We start from the raw sequence: 7,453 nt of genomic DNA on the forward strand, positions 1-7,453 counted from the left end.
GATATGTTTGCTTCATAGAATGATATGGAGAATTCCATCTTTTTCTATTTATCTATTTTCAGAAATAGTTTACGTAGAATTGGTGACAGTTCTTCTCAAACCATCTTGACCAGTGATTTTTATTTTTTTAACTGGAAGTTGTTTTATTACCTTTTCAATTTCTTCCTTTGTATTGGTTCTGTTCAGGTGATCAATTTCAGTTGACGTCAGTTTAGGTAGATTGTAAATTTCTAAGTATTTGTCCATTTCCTCCAGGTTTTTCTATCTATTTGAGTATAGATTTCCATAATATTCCATTGTTAGTCTTTTTTTTTACTTTGGTCTGTTGTGATGTTATCCATTTCATCTTTTATTCTAATTAGTTGTGTCTTTTCCTTCATTAGTTCTGCTAGCAGTTTGTTGATTTTATTGACCTTTCCAAAGAACCAATTCCGTGTTTCTTTGATGGTTTCAATTCTTTTTCTGTTTTCTACTTCATTTATTTCTGCCCTGATTTTTTAAAATTTCAGTTTTTTAGAGGGTGTTGGATTTTCTTGCTGTTCTTTTTCAATTTGTTGGAGAAGTTGTGTTAGATAGTCAATGGTCATTTTCCCCTGCCTTTTGGCATGTTTGCTTATTGCTATAAATTGATCTCTGATTACTACTGACTGTTTCCCACAGGTTTTGGTAAGTTGTGTTTTCATTGTCACTTGTTTCAAGAATTGTTTTTTTTATTTCATTTTTAATTTCTTCTTGTACCTACTCATGTTTAAGCAAGGTGTTATTTATCTTCCAAATGTACAGGGGTTTTTTCTCTCTCTTTATTCACTTGTTATTAATTTCTAGTTTTGTAGCCTTGTGGTCTGAGAAGACACTCCCTATTATTTCTGTATTTTTGGATTCATTGATTCTTGTCTTGTGGCCCAAGATGTGATCTATTCTGGAGAACGTTCCATGTTCATTAGAAAAGAAGATATATTGTGGGATTTTTGGGGGTGTATTAGACTAAATATCTGTGAGATCAAATTGGTTTTTTGTATAATTTAATGCTCTAGCGTCTGTGTTGAATTTCTTTCTGGTAGTTCTATCTTTTTTTAAAAAAATTTATATCCTTTTTCAGTTTTGGTAATGTTTGTTTTATATACTTTGCAGGTCTATCATTTGATGCATAGATATTTATCATTTCTATGCCCTTTTGTTCTATTGACATTTTACGCATATGTAATGACGTTCCTTGTCCTTTTTGATGGTTTTTACATTGAAATTTATTTTATCAGAGATTAATATTGCTACTGCTGATTTTTTTCTGGTTGCCATTTGCTTGACATATTTTTCCCCACCCTTTTATTTTTAGTCTTTCTTTATCTTCACTTTTCAGGTGTCTCTCTTGTAGATAGCATAATGATGGATTTTGGTTTTAGTATACCAACTGAAGTATTTCAGCTAACAGATGCTGCTCTGGATGTGCTCACCAAGTTGTGCCAAGAAATCTGGAGAACAACCACTTGGAAAACTGACTGAAAGAGATGTTCCCATTCCAAAGGAGGGTGACCCAACTGAGTGTGGAAACTACTGAAAAATATCATTGATTTCACATGAAGGAAGATTCTATTGAAGATTATCCAAAAACGACTGGAACAGTATATCAGCAGAGAACTGCCAGAAGTCCAGGCTGGGTTTAGAAGGGGTCGTGGTACTAGGGATATTGTAGCTGATGTTAGATGGATCTTAGCTGAACAGAGAATACCAGAAGAATGTCTATCTGTGTTTCATTGATTATGCAAAGGCATTTGACTGCGTGGATCATAACAAACTGTGGCTGACTCTGAGAAGAATGGGAATCCCAGAACATTCAATCGTGCTAATGCAAAACCTATACTTGGACCAAGAGGCAGTAGTCAGAACAGAGCAGGGTAACACTGCATGGTTCAAAATCGGGAAGGGTGTACGCCAGGGATGTGTCCTGTCTCCATACCTTTTCAACCTGTATGCAAAGCAGATTATCCGAGAGGCTGGGCTCTATGAGGAGAATTGTGGCATCAGGATTGGTGGAAGATCTATTAACAATATGCGTTATGCAGATGACACAACTCTGTTTGCCGAAACTTGCTGCAGAGGGTGAAGGAATGCAGCCTTCAGTATGGACTGAGGCTCAATGTCAAGAAGACAGTGATTCTCACCTCTGGACCAATTGGTAGCATCAGGATGGATGGCGAAAAGATTGAGATTGTTCACAGCTTCAGTTTGCTTGGCTCCACAGTCAACACTCTTAGCACCAGCAGTCAGGAAATCAAAAAACATATTGTGATGGGAAAGTCTGCAGTTAGGGACCTCTCTAAAGTACTCAAGAGCAACGGTGTCTCTCTGAAGACTAAAGTGCTCCTGATACAGGCCATGGTCTTTGCAATCACTTGTTATGCATCAGAGAGTTGGACAGTGACTAGGGAGGACAGAAGGAGAATTGATGCCTTTGAGCTGTGGTGCTGGAGAAGAGTATTGAATGTACCATGGACTGCCAACAAAACAAACAGATTCATCCTGGAGAGGATTAAACCAAGAAATTCCTTGGAGGCAAGGATTCTGGGGCTTTGTCTCACATACTTTCGGCAGTTTGCAAGGAGCGACAGGTCCTTGGAGAGGGACATCATGCTTGGGAGGGTGGAGGGACGGCGCAAGAGGGGGGAACCTTCTATGAGATGGACTGTTTCAGTGACTGGGGTAATTGGGATGGGTGTGTCAGAGGCAGTGGGATTGGCACAGGATAGAGCAGGGTTTAGGGCTGTTGTAGATAGGGTCACTATGGGTCACAAGTGACTCGACAGCACATAACAAAAAGAACAACAACATCCAATTTGCTACTCTTTTTTTCTTCAGTGGTGCATTTAAACCATTCACGGTGTGATTATTGAGAGGCACGGTTTTATTGCTATCATTGTGCTGAGTTCTTTTTGGTGTTTTTGCTAGTTACTGTGGTCCATCATACTTTCAGTGGCACCTTTGCAAGAAGAACATCTATCAGTGTTTCCTGCAGTGCTGGTGTGTTGTTTTGTTTGTTTGTGTGTTGTGGTGTTTTTTTTTTTTACCAACTCCTTTAGCTTCTGTTTTTCTGGTAATATCTTGATCTCTCCTTCATATTTGATGGACAGCTTTGCTGGGTACAACATTCTTGGTTGATAGTTTTGTTCTTTCAGTGTTCGATATATGTCATTCCACTGTCTTCTTGCTTGCATGGTTTCTGCTGAGAAATCGGCATTTAGTCTTATCTGTTCTCCCTAATAAGTTATTCTTTGCTTCTCCCTTGCTACTTTCAGAATTCTCTTTGTATCTTTGGTTTTGGCAATTTGACATGATATGCCTTGGTGTTTTTCTTTTGGATTCTATTGTATTTGGTGTTCACTCAGCTTATTGAATATATATTCTCTCATTATTCATTATGTCTGGGAAGTTTTCTTCCAGTAATTCTTCCACAACTTTTCCGATGCCTTTACTTGCTTCTTTCTGTTCTGAGATTCCAGTGATGCTCATGTTATTTTTCTTGATGGTGTCACACATTATTCTTAGGTTTTCTTCTTTTTCCTTCCTTTATAATTCTACTTTTTGCTCTAGCATATCAGTGGTGACAATTCTATCTTCTATTTCATAGGTTCCGTCTTCCATCTTTTCAACTCTGCTCATGTGCCTCCCCCATCATGTTGACAGCATCTGAAACATTGGACCTCATATTTTGAATTGTGGTTTATTATTTTTCCAAAGCCTCTAATGCCTCATTTGTGTTGTTTTCAATTTTTTTTCAGCTCCTACTAATTTTTACTTGCAGTGTCATTCAATTCTTTAAGTTTATCTTTCAATCATTGACAATATTAAATCATTGTTCTAGTACATTCTGTTTCAGAAAGTTCCATCAGACTTTCTGGCTTCAGAAAATCCATTCATATTGTGTCACTTTTGGAGGGCGACATCTTGCTTTGTGCTTATGTAGCTTGTGAGGTGGTCTGTTTCTTTCACAATGATACTGTGGTAGGGTTTTCATACCTGAAATGATGATAGGCTCTTGATCTGAAATCACTGCTACAAATGAGGGCGTAGCAGTTTTGTTCCCTGTGTCCCTCTCTGAATTTCTGAATCAAAGCAATTGTCCATTCATGGCCTGTGAAAGAGGCTTCTTAGGTTGGATCATTTTTACAGCTAAGTCAGACCAAGATGCTCCAATTAAAGGCAGTTATTTGACTGGACGTGAGGAGATGTGAGGCTGAAGGGAATTAAAGGCAGTTAGCTGACTGGACGTGAGGAGATGTGAGGCTGAAGGGGTGAGGGGCAAAGGCCGGGCAGGTACAAGCACAGGTGGATAGATGCCAGGTGGTGAGGGGGAGGGGAAACAGGTGGGGCAGGCAAAAGCACAAGCATATGTTGGGTGGGCGTATGCTCAGATGCCACAGGTGGGGACCTCATTCAGGCTGCAGCCACAGCTGTATGGCTTGTGCCTGGTGGGGCTAGCTATCCAGGTGGTGCTAGCTTTCCAGGTTGTCATTTGGGGAGACCTCACTCAGTTTGCAGCTGTCCCACTCATGCCCAGAAGGGGGTGTTTTCCCACCTGGGTGGATGCACAAGGACCTCACTCAGGTTACAGATGTCCTGCTAGTGCCCAGAAGGCTAGCTTCTGGATGGGCATGTGCCAAGACCTCAGTCAGTTTGCAAATGTCCTCCTTGTGCCTGGTGGGGCTACCTTCCCAGGTAGTGATACATGAGTACCCATGCATGGAACTCACTCAGTTTGCAGATGTCCTGCTCGTGCCTGGTGGAACTACCTGCCCAGGGAGGGAATCACAGGGCCTTCACTCAGGTTGTAGCTGTACAGCTCACACTCCACAGGGCTGGCTTCTGGGTAGTCACACAAGAGTACCCCAGTTAGGTTGCAGATGTCTTCTGGTGGGGCAGGCGTGCCATGGCAGGGCAGTCAGTTCTGCAGTGCAGGTGTTCTGGTAGATATTTACTGCAGCACAAATGTTCAAGTCGGTCCTGTGGCATCTATGCTGAGGTATATTGAACAAATTAATATAAAGTACACGTGATGTTAAGATATATTGTAAAAATGCAATGAATGCTGCAAATTGTAGAAAGTATGTACTTGATGCATAATTATGTACCATTCCATGTACCAATGCTAATGAATACTGAATATTGTTGTATTAAGATACACTCTGGAAAGCCTGCAAACCCACCTTCAGCTAGTGCTTAATTCAACATGCTAAAAGGGAAAATTTTCATTCAATCAATGTTTGTAGTAAGTAGTATAAATTGGTAAAGAGTGTGGGGATTAAAAGCCCTGCTCAATACTCTGAGGAGAATTACATTTGAAAGACGACAAGTAGAAAAAGAGATTTTGCCAATAAACTAAGGCAATATAAACCTCGGACCCATCAAATCCCTTTGCAGGTTTTGAAGTTAAAGGAAGCTTGTGAATATGCTCAAATGACAGTGACTACCTGGCTTCACTTGATATGTAGGAGTGAGAAGAACACAATGAGGAAGAGACAGGCTGAGTTTGGATATGTCCTTTCAATTTCTCTAAGTGTTTCAGAATACAGAAGAGGAGGGAACACTTCCTAACTCATTCTATGAGGTCATACTCACCCTCATAGACAAAGAAATTAAAGCAAGATAACGATATCTCTCATGAACATAACTACAAATTTCTTCAAACAATCGGCCAATTGATTGTGACAAAATCTGAAAAAAATCATACTTTACAATCAAATTTATTTTGTTTATTCTAGTTATGGAAGTCTGGTTTAATTATTGAAAATCAGTCAAAGTATTTTTTTCTTTGTAGCAGCAGGCTAAAGAAGAAAACACATGCAATATTTTATAAAATCTAATAAATATGATAAAAGTGAGTTCTAACAGCATAGTCTCAAAGAGAATTGTGTGGCTAACTCAAAACAGATGTCTATCTGGCAGTTTGAATCTATCAGCTTCTCCAGTGAAGAAAGATAAGCAATCTCATCCTCTGCAATGTATAGTCTCTTAAAACTCTGTGGAGGATTGGTTAAAGGATGGTTTGGACACAGTAGCAATGATAAGAAGGTATTTGTGATAATTCCTAGTAAAGTAAAATTAAGGGAAAATTAATCACTTGATAAAGAGTATCTCCAAAAGAATCTTATCGTTTACATTATGCATATTTTTGAGAAACTGGATCCTTTTCTTCTAACATTGAGACTAAGACAAGAGTGCCTCATTTCACCAATCCTATTTAACATTATATTGGAAGTCCTTATTAGTGAAATAAGACAAGAAAATTAAAAAAAAATATGCAGATTGCAAAGTAAGAAGTGAAATAGTTTTGTTCGTAGATGACATCATTGCCTATGTGGAAAATCTAAATACACCCTGAGGGGAAAAGAAAAGAAACAATTTCTGAAATTAATAAGCAATTACAGCTAAATTGTAAGGTATAAAATTAATAGACAAAAGTGTTGATTGCAAGAAAAAAATTTTTTAAAATGTTGATTACTTATTTTTATACACTATCAATAAAAAATTAGATTTTGAAACTAAGAGCAAAGCACCCTTGTGTAAAGACCAACACAAATTAAACAGCTAAAAATATATATATATACACACACACACAGAGACACATACATACACATACATCATATATTATACAAAGAAAACCATTTAACTTAATAGAAGACATAAAATGAAGTAAATAAATGGATGCATACTCTATGTTCATGAATAGAAACACTTAATATTATAGGATGTAAATTCTACCCTATATGGTCTATAGATTAAATGTAATCCCAATCAAAAACACAAGGGAGCTCTGGTAACCAAATGGTAAGAAACTATGCTTCAATCTCAAAGTCATATGGTCTAAACTACAAGCTATTCCACAGAAAAAGGATGACTAATCTCCTCCAAACCGATTACCTGACACCGAAAAAGCATTGGAGAGTCAGTCAGGATAAGTTTTGACTCAATGGTACACAACAGCAACAACAAAAATCAAAATCCAAAATTACTTTTTCAATGTTAGCATATTGATTCTAAAATTTATATTGAGAGACAAAGGCCTTAGAAAAATTCAATGCTGGAAGAAAAAAAACACCCCAAAAAACAAAAACCAAAAAGCCCCAAACAAAGTTGGATGACTGATACTTCTCAAATTCAAGATTTACGAAAATGTTGCATTGATGAAGACAATGTATTATTGTGGAAAGAGGAAAAATTAGAATAGAATAGAATAGAACAGAACAGAACAGAATACCCTGTAACTTATTTATACAAGTAAAATAAATTAACATAAACGTAGATTATACACATGGATTTCACCTGATGGTATGCATAGGAATCAGATCGATTACATCTGTGGAAAAAACTGCTGGAGAAGCTCAATATCAATATCAGCTGTGAAAACTAGGCCAGGAGCTGATTGTGGAACAGACCACCAACTACTCATATGCAAGTTCAA

Source organism: Elephantulus edwardii, unplaced genomic scaffold, assembly GCF_000299155.1.
Source record: "Elephantulus edwardii isolate Elephantulus edwardi_28Jun2011 unplaced genomic scaffold, EleEdw1.0 scaffold00030, whole genome shotgun sequence".
In the NCBI taxonomy this organism is placed as follows: domain Eukaryota; kingdom Metazoa; phylum Chordata; class Mammalia; order Macroscelidea; family Macroscelididae; genus Elephantulus; species Elephantulus edwardii.